Here is a 13,004-nt window from a genome sequence, read left to right as displayed (position 1 = left end):
TGCCATCACTGTAATGCCAGTAGCCATGTTGGCCACTGGCATTACAGTGATTGGCTGGCCGGAACACATCATTGGGTGCTCATTGCGAGTCAGGGAGAGCTGCGCTTAGGAAGGGACAGATAGTGTAGGGAGATTGTGATCACAATATATTCCAGTGAATAATGTTTCAAAGACCCAAAAGTCCTTTTAAGGACTATTGTGTGTGGGGGCAGCAATTTAATTGTGCAAAGTAGTACTCGCTTTTTTTTTTATACTTTGCGAAATAGTGATTCTTTTGCTATATAGACGGTGTCTGCAGTGACTTGTGACATCTGTGCAGCAATACCTTCTGTGTGTCAGGGGCAGAGATAGGAAGAATATTAGTGAAAACAATATTTTTTTTCTGTTTTAATACAGAAAACACTATTTTTTCCCCCCCATAATCTATCCACATTTTTGCTGTCAACGGTGTAATCCGTGAATTGCATGATCTGTGCTTCAACACCCTGTGTGGTTGTCAGGCCCAGATATACGGAAAAATTTTAAATACAGAAAACTATTTTTCTCCCATAATCTATCCATATTTTTGCTGTCAACGGAGTAATCCGTGAATTGCATGGTCTGTGCTTCAACACCTTGTGTGGTTGTCAGGCCCAGATATAGTGAAAAATATAAATATAAATATAAACTACATCAGAAAACAGTGTCTGTACTGCAGATTCCAATAATCTGGGCCTAAAATAGTGTCTATATTCTGTGGTGTTCTGTGACATATACTGTCCTGCATCCAAAAAATGTGTCTTTAGCATACAGTAAAATCTGTGCCACATCTAGTGACAAAACCATTAATATCAAGAAGGCGAGCACTAAGGGACGGGGCAGTGGGCGTGATGTTGATGGTGCACACAGAGGCCGTGGCCCTGGGCGCAATGAAACTGTGCCTGCTGCCAGTGCACCAGAAAAAAAAAAAATCCACCGTACCCAGCTTCATGTCCAACTTAACTGTGCAGCGCAGGACAACACTGTCCAAGTCAGACCAGTGCGAACAGTGGGTCAGTTGGATTGCTGAAGATAATGTTTCCAGTCGGTTAAGCACCACCTTCTCTTCCACCAAGTCCAGTCTCTGTAGCCAAGAGTCTGGTCAACCGAATCCTCACTCTGATCATCCTTCCTCCCACCATGGAGAGGCTTGCAAAATGAGTGATCCCACACTCGGATATTCTGAGGAGATCTTTCCAGCGCCACTATTACATTTGGCCCTCGCTCCCAGCACGCTTGAAGAGGGACCTGAGATATTGTGCCCTGATTCCCAACCTCTTGAGCCTTCACAGAACGGAAATCTTTTGTTCATGAGGTGGATGATGATGAGACACAGTTGTCAATCACTGAGGTTGTGGTTAGGTGAAGTCAGGAGGATGAGCAGAGTAAGGAGGTCACTGACCCAACATGGGAAGGTGAAAAGCCGAGCGAGGACAGCAGTACAGAAGGAGAGGGATCTGCAGCACCGCAACAGGCTGGAAGAGTCAGTGGGGTTGCAAAAGGGAGAAGTCGGCCCACACCAAACAGGCCCACAACTGTTACACCGAGCACCCCTATGTGTAAATCTCCCTTGCCAAGGGGTAGGTGTTCCGCAGTATGGCGCTTTTTTTATGAAAATGCAGACGACAAAAGAGTGATAGTTTGCAACCTGTGCCGTACCAAAATGAGCCGGGGAGTGAACACTAGCAACCTCACTACCACCAGCATGATCCTCCACATGGCATTCAAGCACTCTAAGAAGTGGGCCGAACTCTTGGGTCCACAATCTGGGTCTGTGGGTCACATCACTGCCTCCTCTTCCCCTGTGTTACGCACTGCTGGCCAATCCCCTTTCGAAGGCGCAGGCCTGGATGCCCTGTACCTGGACCTTCGCATGAACCATCAGCCACAACATCCACTTCCCTGTCCCAGCGCAGCGTCCAAATGTCCATAACACAGTAATTTGAACAAAAGCGCAAATACCCACTCAGCCACCCACGGTATGCAGTCCGCAGCTGACACTATTTTTCACGGTGTGCCGTGCCCGCCTTACAGCAGCATGTGTCCCAGAACATCACCTGCGCCATGACCAACGCAGTTACTGGGAAGGTCTACTTAACCACGGATACATGGACAAGTGCTGGTGGCCATGGACGCTACATTTCCCTGACCACACACTGGATGAATGTTGTGGAGGTCGGGAGTGATTCGTACCCTGGGATGGCACAGGTGCTACCCACGCCCAGGATTGCGGGCCCTATGTCCATCAGGGTCTCCGACAGCAGCTATGTTACTGGCTACAAACCCCACTTCACCTCATCCGCCGCCTCCTCCACCACTTCCACCTCCAGCAGCAGTCAGCCATCAGTTGATGTCACGATAGGTAGGTAAGTGGGGAAATAACCAAACACAGCAAAACAAACAGAACAAATGACTAGGCCTAAAAGCTAGGGAGAAAAGGGTCACCTCCTAGCGATCCCTAAAGGTTTTCCCTAAACTGCTGTGCCCATGTGCATACCCTTATGGTGGATATGCACATGCCCTCGTGCCTAAACCTATACACCCTGGGCAAACCCTAAGCTGTAGGGAAAAGGGAAGAGGCAACCTGCTTCTTCAAAGCCAGAGGAAGCAAGCGTCTCCCTTGAGGCCTAGGTAAAAGACACAATGGGAAATAACGGAGAGGACTTATCTTGAGCAGAGCTGGAGCAGACGATCCACCACACATCCAGAGCTCACAGGAAAGAACTATAACCCACACAGGCCACTGCGGGAAGGAGGGATAAATCACCTCACTAACAATCAAACCCAGTACACCTGAGGGAAGGTGGATCCAGCTCAAACCCAAACCAAAACAAACAGAGAAGTTAGACATGTGCAGCCAGTCTGACAGACCTCCGCACATTCACAGGGCAAGGCGTGACAGTCGCTAGCTGGAAGCAGTGTAGCACTGCTTTGGGTAAGCGTCAACAGGCCGTGCTGAAGCTGATTTGCTTAGGGGACAAAGAGCACAACGCCGCAGAGCTGTAGCAGGGTATAAGGGATCAGACCGAGCTGTGGCTCTCGCCACTCAACCTACAACCAGGCGTGGTTGTGTCTGACAATGGCCGTAACTTGGTGGCGGCTTTGTAGTTCGGCAACCTGACACACATTGCATGCCTAGCCCACATCTTAAACTTAGTGGTTCAGCGGTTTATCAAAACCTACCCAAATTTGCCAGAGCTACTAGTGAAGGCCCGCCGTGTGTTTGCCCATTTCCGCAAGTCGTCCACAGCTTCAGCCGGTCTGTCAACGCTACAGGAGAGCTTGCGGCTTCCAGATTACCAACTGTTGTGCAAAGTGAGCACACGCTGGAACTCTACGTTCTACATGTTGGCCAGGCTTTGTGAGCAGCAGAGGGCAGTTGTGGAATACCAGCTGCAACATGGTCGTCGCCTTTCAAGTCAACTGCCACTATTGACAAGCGAGGAGTGGGCATTGATGTCAGACCTCTGTGAGGTTTTTAAAAACTTTGATGAATCCACACAGATGGTTAGTGGCGATAATGCTATTATCAGCGTAACCATCCCACTGCTATGTCCACATAAACTATCTCTGCTCACAATTAAGGACGACGCTCTGAATGTGGCAGACGAGGAAATGGGGGAGGACATTACACATGTTGATAGCCAGCCCAACCTCAGTTAGTCTTCTCTGCTACAGAGGGTAGTACCCATGGAACTTTAATTCCATCTGTTCAGCGTGGATGGGCAGAAGAGGAAGAGGAGAATGAGGAAATGGAGAGTCATCCTGATGTCGACATCGACGTCTTGCCTGTTGGTACCCTGGCACTCATGGCTGACTTCATGTTAGGCTGCCTTTCCAGCGGCCCTCGCGTTATACGCATTTTAGATAACACAGATTACTGGGTGTTCACCCTTCTCGACCCCGCTACAAAGAGAACTTCTCATCTCTCATTCCTGTGGTGGAGAGGACGAGTAAAACGGTGCAATACCAGAAGGTACTTATTGAGATATTGCTCAAAATTTTTCCATCTGACAACACTGGCGGCAGAGTCCGTACTTCCTTAGGCAACCGAGGAAGGGAGACAAGGGGAACACACAGCAGTTCCAAAAAAGGCAGGGCAACACTCTCCAAGGCATGGGACACTTTCATGACACCCCGCCAGCAACCTCACCCTGAAGCGCGGCTTAGTGGTACAAGGAGGGAAAAGTTTTGGAAGATGGTGAAGGAATACATAGCAGACCGTGTCAGTGTCCTAAATGATCCCTCAGTGCCTTACAACTACTGGGTGTCCAAGCTGGACACGTGGCACGAACTTGTGCTCTACGCCATGGAGGTGCTGGCCTGCCCCGCCGCCAGCGTTTTGTCTGAGCGTTTATTTAGTGCTGCTGGTGGCATTATAACAGATAAGCGTATCCGCTTGTCCACTGGCAATGCTGACAGGTTGACTTAGATAAAAATGAACAAGACCTGGATTGCCCCTGACTTCTCAACTCTGCCAGAGGAAAGCTAAGCTGATGATGAACACAAAGGCAACTTCAATCTATCATTTATAATGTACTCAATCTACTGTAGTGTATTCACATTCACCTTTTCCACCACAAAAAAAGAGTATATGGTTGAATCTTGGTTTCACCTCCTCCTCCGCCTCATCCAGATTGTATATATTTCCTCCACTCGAATTTTTTTAATAGGGTCAGCTCAACTGCAGGCTGTCAACTAATTTTTTTTATAGGTCAGCTGAACAGCATGCACTCACATATAGTGTTTTAGAGAGTCAGCTCACCTGCAGGCACTCACATATAATGTTTTAGAGCGTCAGCTCACCAGCAGGCACTCACATTTAATGTTTTAGAGCGTCAGCTCACCAGCAGGCACTAGCATATAATGATTTAGAGCATCAGCTCACCAGAAGGCCCTCGCCCCTAATGTTTTAGAGCATCAGCTCACCAGCAGGCACTAGCATATAATGTTTTAGAGCGTCAGCTCTCCAGCAGGCCATCGCCCCTAATGTTTTAGAGGGTCAGCTCAGCAGCAGGACCTCGCATATAATGTTTTACAGGGTCAGCTCAACTGCAGGTCCTCGCATATAATGTTTTACAGGGTCAGCTCACCTGCAGGCCCTCGCATATAATGTTTTAGAGCGTCAGCTCACTAGCAGGCCCTCGCCCTTAATGTTTTAGAGGGTCAGCTCCGCAGCAGGCCTTCGCATATAATGTTTTACAGGGTCAGCTCAACTGCAGGCCCTCACATATAATGTTTTACAGGGTCAGCTAACCTGCAGGCCATCACCTAAAATCTTTTACAGGGTCACCTGCTGATGACGACAGCGAAGTCTTGCCTGTTGGTACTCTGGCACACATGGCTGACTTCCTGTTATGCTGCCTTTCCCATGACCATCGCGTTATACGCATTTTAGACAACACGGATTACTGGTTGTTCACCCTTCTCGACCCCCGCTACAAAGAGAACTTCTCATCTCTCATTCCTCTGTTGGAGAGGACAAGAAAAACAGTGCTATACCAGAAGGTCCTTGTTTACAAATTGCTCCAAAGTTGATAGGGCAGACATCCAAATGGATCGTCGCTGTCACGGGGACGTGCGATCGCCTAGAAGTTATCTAGAGTCAACAAAGCGGCAGCAGTCCCTCACCTACAAGTCCAGTTTTAGTAGCCAAGAGTCTGGTCAACACAATCCTCACCATGATGGCACACTGGGTGAACGTTGTGGAGGCTGGGAGCAAGTTGGCTGCTGGCACCAGACTTGCCCTCCAATAGATTCTCGTTAAAGGAAAATGTACTCATTCCAATAACAGGCCGCTTAGGAGTGCTGTATTGTTATTTATCGTCACTACCTCCCCGAGTTGGGAGTGGGTAATTGCCGCGCGCCTGCTGCCTTCCTTGGATTCTTGTACTTTAATAACTTGACCTACCCTCTCTGGGTGGTTCACAATTAGGAAAAAAAAGTGGCAAGGCAACAACAGCCAATCAGATTTCAGCCATTGACCTCCCTTGGATGTGGTATTCCTTTCTCAAGCTCCCTCTCCGGCAGTGATGGCCAGTTCGCAGTGTTCGCCCGCGAACACATGCGATCTGCCATCTTAACTGACAAGTCTGGCGAGGCACAGGTAAGTCCTTACCTGCGCCTGTGCGCGAGCCGGTCTGAAATGAAATGCGGTCTCCGGGAGCAGGCAGTTCCGAGAACAGCCTCCGGGGCCCTCTCTGGGTGGTTCACAATTAGGAAAAAAAAGTGGCAAGGCAAAAACAGCCAATCAGATTTCAGCCATTGACCTCCCTTGGATGTGGTATCCCTTTCTCAAGCTCCCTCTCCGGCATCGAACCCTAATTCCCCGTTACCCATGATCACCATGGTAGGCACAGAAAAGAATATTGAAAGTTGAATGGGCAGACATCCAAATGGATCGTCGCCGTCACAGGGACGTTCAATCGCCCAGAGGTTATCTAGAGTCACCAATTCGGCAGCAGGCCCTCGCCCCTAAGGTTTTAGATGGTCAGATCAGCAGGCCCTTGCTCCAAATGTTTTTGAGGGTCACCAGCAGGCCATCAATCATAATTTTTCAAGGGTGTGTATGATGCCCTCCTTTATGTGCAACAAAGGGTGTTTTGGAGTGCCGGTTCCTTGTAATTTTGGGCAGCCCTTTCACTTAGTGCATAGGCTTTATGAGTGTAGGAGTCCCGTCCCACTACCTAAAGAATTGTACTACAATGTAAATGAGGCACTCCTTTATGTGATATACAGGCTGTTTCAGAGTGCCTCTTGCTTGTAATTTTTTGCAGCACTTGCACTTTATATACAATTGAATATACAGGAAAGAATGTTTCCGAACAATGTTTAATGTAAAAAAAAATTTTGGGGGGGGTTTTGTGTGTATTTTTGTCAGTCTGTAAAAGTGGAGTACAACTCGGACAACATGGTTCCCAGCAGCGACCTGGGAGTCCAAGATGCATGCAGACATCCTCCCCATGGTGTTCCCGATCCATTTCGGTGGTGTTTCTGTCACTTTCTGGCCTTTTCCAATGGACCAGCCATTTTACATTATGTGTTTTGCCAGTGTAGGGAGAGGTTGCATTTTGGAGCAGGAACAGTAAGGGACACCAAACACTAGCTAATAGGGCCTGTATGGTGCAGCAGTTGTGTCCGGTTCTGCTGCAATACCACAGCTAGAGGGACAAACGCTATTGGAGTAAGAAATTGCAATGGGTGTGATATACTTGTTTCCCCCCAAAAAACTGCTTGAGGGCTGCGATATACCTTCTTCCACAAAATCCTGATTGAGGGGTGCTATATACTTGTTTCCACCAAATACTGATTGAGGGGTGCCATATACCTTCTTCCACAAAATACTGATTGAGCGGTGCCATATACCTTCTGTCACGGCTGTATGTGAGCAACAATAGTATACACAGTAAAAGAGCTACTGACCGGACCCAAACTAGGGAGGATAAAGGGTGACCCCTGTCCAACCCTCAAAGCTCTGCCTATGCTGCTAAAGCACATGCCTGGATCCAAATGGCGGAACGAGGCATGCCCACGTGCCTAAGACTGATGACCACTGTAACCCCTACAATAGTGGAAGGGGCACGGCCACCGGTGCCCTACTCAGTATATGGAGGGAACCGTGGCCACCTCAGATCCAGTCAGAAAATAATCAGGTACACAACAATGTCTGTACACTTAGCTGAAGGTGTTGCAGCCGCAGAGAAGACGGATCCAAGGACAGCTGGCAATATCCGGAGTGCTTGCTGCAGCAGAACACAGGTCCAGTGAACTGATAGCTACAAGTGAAGATACTAAAGCAAGAGCTACAACTGAAATGAGAACTATAATCCACGCCCTACAATAGGAGGAGGGGTGATATAAAGAGAGGGAAATCAAACGCATCAGGAACAGCTGGAAGGAAGGAAACCAAAAGTAAACAGAGCAGTGAGAACTCCTCCCAGCTCTAGTAGTGAAATCATCACAGGGGTGGAGAAACAGAGCTGTGAGAACGTCCCAAAGCTCTGGTAGTGACAGTACCCCCCCCCTCTATGGGTGGACTCCGGACACCCAGGACCCACCTTCTCAGGATGAGCCCTATGAAATGCCCTGATGAGGCGAGTGGCTTTAATGTCCGACACCGGAACCCACATCCTCTCCTAGGACCATAACCCTTCCAATGAACGAGGTACTGAAGAGAACCGCGGACAATGCGAGAGTCCACAATTCTGGAAACCTCAAACTCCAGATTGCCATCAACCAAAATCGGAGGAGGAGGCAAAGAGGAGGGTACCGTGGGCTGGACATATGGTTTTAAGAGAGATCTGTGAAATACATTATGTATCTTCCAAACCCGTGGAAGATCAAGACGGAAGGCAACAGGATTGATGACTGACAAGATTTTATAAGGCCCAATAAACTTGGGACCCAATTTCCAGGAGGGAACCTTCAGTTTAATGTTTCTTGTAGACAACCACACCAGATCACCCACATTCAGGTCCGGACCAGGCACACGACTCTTATCAGCCACATGCCTATACCTCTCACTCATTTTTTTAAGATTACTCTGAATCTTTTGCCAAATGGTAGACAAAGACGAGGAAAATCTCTCCTCCTCAGGTAAACCAGAAAGAGCCCCTCCCGAGAATGTCCCAAACTGCGGATGGAACCCATATGCACCAAAGAATGGTGACTTATCAGAAGATTCCTGACGACGGTTGTTCAGAGCAAACTTAGCAAGAGGGAGAAATGAACACCAATCCTCCTGGTTCTCTGCCACAAAACAGCGCAAATATGTCTCCAGATTCTGATTGAGGCGCTCAGTCTGACCATTCGACTGCGGGTGAAAAGCAGAAGAGAAGGACAGCCGAACCCCCAGGCGAGAACAGAAAGCCTTCCAGAACCTGGACACAAACTGCGTGCCTCTATCGGAAACAATATCAGAGGGAATGCCGTGCAATTTAACAATATGGTCGACAAAAGCTTGCGCCAACGTTTTAGCATTGGGTAAACCAGGGAAAGGTACGAAATGAGCCATCTTGCTAAAACGGTCCACCACCACCAGGATCACCGACTTCCCCGAGGAACGAGGAAGATCCGTGATAAAGTCCATGGACAGGCGTGTCCAAGGACGGGAAGGTATGGGTAACGGGAGAAGGGAACCTGAAGGCCGTGAACGAGGGACCTTAGCGCGAGCGGACGTCTCACAAGCAGCCACAAAACCCTCCACCGACTTACGAAGAGCCGGCCACCAAAATCTCCGAGCAATGAGATCTACCGTGGCTCTACTCCCGGGGTGACCAGCAAGAACCGTATCATGATGCTCTTTAAAGAGTTTGTGACGTAGCTCAGGAGGCACGAACAACTTCCCAGAAGGACAACGGGCAGGTGCCTCAGTCTGGGCAGCCTGGACCTCGGCCTCCAAATCGGAATATAGAGCAGAAACAACTACCCCCTCCGCCAAAATGGGACCCGGGTCCTCGGAGTTTCCTCCTCCCGGAAAACAGCGAGAGAGAGCATCAGCCTTCACATTTTTTATCCCAGGTCGGAATGTAACAACAAAATTGAATCTGGAGAAGAACAGAGACCATCTGGCCTGTCTCGGATTCATACACCTGGCCGACTCCAAGTATGCCAGATTCTTATGGTCGGTAAAAACGGTGATAGGGTGCCTGGCCCCCTCCAACCAATGGCGCCATTCCTCGAAAGCAAACTTGATGGCCAACAACTCCCTATCTCCCACATCATAGTTTCTCTCTGCCGGGGAGAGTTTTTTAGAGAAAAAGGCACAGGGTCGCCATTTGGCAGGAGAAGGGCCCTGGGACAAAACCGCACCCACACCCACCTCGGAAGCATCCACCTCAACAATAAAAGGTAAGGAAACATCGGGATGCACCAAGACGGGAGCAGACGCAAAACTCTCTTTAATCTTAGAAAAGGCTGCAAGCGCCTCCTCCGACCAAGAGGAAAAATCCGCCCCCTTTTTTGTCATGTCAGTGAGGGGTTTGACAACAGAGGAATAATTCAAAATGAACTTTCTGTAATAGTTCGCAAAACCCAGAAAGCGCATCAATGCCTTCTGATTCTCAGGAAGCTCCCACTCAAGTACAGCACGGACCTTCTCCGGATCCATGCGAAAACCAGAAGCAGAGAGGAGAAAACCCAGAAATTGAATCTCCGATACCATAAAAAGACATTTCTCCAGCTTGGCGTACAATTTATTTTCCCGCAGAATCTGCAGAACCTGAAAAAGATGATCCTGATGGGTCTGAACATCAGGGGAAAAAATCTAAATATCATCAAGATACACCAATACAAATTTCCCCATTAAATGGTAGAAAATACTATTAACAAAATGCTGAAAGACGGCCGGAGCATTCATCAGGCCGAAAGGCATAACGAGATTCTCGAAATGCCCGTTAGGGGTATTAAAGGCCGTTTTCCATTCATCCCCCTCTCTGACCCTGACCAGGTTGTACGCGCCTCTCAAATCCAATTTGGAAAACACCTTGGCCCCAACAATTTGGTTGAAGAGGTCCGGGATCAGAGGAAGGGGATAGGGATCGCGAATCGTGATACGGTTCAGCTCCCTAAAATCTAGGCAAGGTCTCAGAGAGCCATCTTTTTTTTTAACAAAAAAAAAACCCGCGGCCACAGGTGACTTTGAGGGACGAATATGCCCCTTCTCGAGACTCTCGGAGATATAAGTTCGCATTGCGATTCTTTCTGGTTGTGAGAGATTGTAGAGGCGTGCTTTTGGCAGCTTGGCGCCGGGAATGAGGTTAATGGGACAGTCAAACTCCCGGTGAGGAGGTAGCTCCTGAACACCGCTCTCGGAAAACACGTCCGAGAAATCAGAGAGAAATGATGGCACAGTTTTAGTAGACACCTCTGCAAAAGTCGCTGTGAGACAATTCTCTCTACAAAAGTCACTCCACTCATTTATTTGCCTTCCTTGCCAATCAATAGTGAGGTTATGTCTAGTGAGCCAGGGTAACCCCAAAACTAGAGGAGAAGGCAATCCGTTAAGGACAAAACAAGATATATCCTCCACATGAGTGTCACCTACAGCTAGCCGGATATTGTGAACAATGCCCTTCAGAGATCTCTGTGAGAGTGGAGCAGAGTCAATAGCAAAAACAGGTATATCCTTTTCTAATGTGCAAACCTGAAAACCATGCATGGATACAAATTGAGTGTCAATAAGATTGACGGCCGCTCCACTATCGACAAAAATCTCACAAGAAATGACTTTGCTCTCTAGCGCCACCCTGGCAGACAGGAGAAAACGGGAACTGCAGGTCAGAGGAAAAGCATCAATTCCTACATCAACTTTGCCCAAAGTAGCAGATGAAGCAGAACTTGATGATTTACCTTTTGATGTTTTTCTCTTATTATCGCTCTTAGTACAGTTCAAGAATCTCCTAGACGGACAAACATTTGCCAAATGACCTATGCCCCCACAACAAAAACACACCATACTCTGAGGACTAAATCCTCTTTTATCAGGGGCAAGTCGACCTAGCTGCATGGGCTCCTCCTCAGAGGGGAGCGAGACAGCATGAGGCCCCTGCACACTGAATGAGTCCGCACCACTGCCCCTAGACTGACAATGGCTGGACAGAGAGGTCTCGTTTCTTTCTCTTAGACGCCTGTCAAGGCGTACCGCCAATGACATGGCAGACTCTAAGGACGTTGGTCTCTCATGGAAAGCAAACGCATCTTTCAATCTCTCTGAGAGACCATGACAGAACTGACTCTGGAGTGCAGCATCATTCCAACCCGAATCAGCTGCCCATCTCCGAAATTCAGAACAATAAAGCTCCGCAGACAGTTTGTTCTGGCATAAAACACGTAAGTTAGATTCGGCCAGAGCAACACGATCCGGGTCATCATAAATCTGCCCCAGGGCCACAAAAAATCTTTCCACGGATCGAAGGGAGGGATCCCCTGATGGCAGCGAAAAAGCCCAAGTCTGAGCATTACCCCTGAGCAGGGAGATGACAATCCTCACCCTCTGCTCCTGATTACCAGAGGAGTGGGGACACAAGCAAAAATGGAGTTTGCATGCCTCTCTGAAGCGAACAAAATTCTCACTGCCCCCGGAGAACGTTTCCGGAAGTGAGACCTTTGGCTCGCAACAGACTCCATGAGCCGGAGCAGAGCCCAATGCTTGAAGCTGAGTCATAGATTGACGGAGATCCGCTACTTCCAAAGAAAGACCCTGCATGCGGTCAACCAGGCCAGAAAGCGGATCCATGTCAAAAAAGGACGGTTTTGGTGGATTATAATGTCACGGCTGTATGTGAGCAACAATAGTATACACAGTAAAAGAGCTACTGACCGGACCCAAACTAGGGAGGATAAAGGGTGACCCCTGTCTGACCCTCAAAGCTCTCCCTATGCTGCTAAAGCACATGCCAGGATCCAAATGGCGGAACGAGGCATGCCCACGTGCCTAAGACTGATGACCACTGTAACCCCTACAATAGTGGAAGGGGCACGGCCACCGGTGCCCTACTCAGTATATGGAGGGAACCGTGGCCACCTCAGATCCAGTCAGAAAATAATCAGGTACACAACAATGTCTGTACACTTAGCTGAAGGTGTTGCAGCCGCAGAGAAGACGGATCCAAGGACAGCTGGCAATATCCGGAGTGCTTGCTGCAGCAGAACACAGGTCCAGTGAACTGATAGCTACAAGTGAAGATACTAAAGCAAGAGCTACAACTGAAATGAGAACTATAATCCACGCCCTACAATAGGAGGAGGGGTAATATAAAGAGAGGGAAATCAAACGCATCAGGAACAGCTGGAAGGAAGGAAACCAAAAGTAAACAGAGCAGTGAGAACTCCTCCCAGCTCTAGTAGTGAAATCATCACAGGGGTGGAGAAACAGAGCTGTGAGAACGTCCCAAAGCTCTGGTAGTGACACCTTCTTACACCAAATACTGATTGAGGGCTGTGATACACCTGCTTCCACAAAATACTGATTGAGGGGTGTTATATAC

This window comes from Bufo bufo, chromosome 2 (genome assembly GCF_905171765.1).
Source record: "Bufo bufo chromosome 2, aBufBuf1.1, whole genome shotgun sequence".
Classification (NCBI taxonomy): domain Eukaryota; kingdom Metazoa; phylum Chordata; class Amphibia; order Anura; family Bufonidae; genus Bufo; species Bufo bufo.
The sequence above is the reverse complement of the archived record's forward strand: the minus strand, read 5'-3'. Positions refer to the sequence as shown.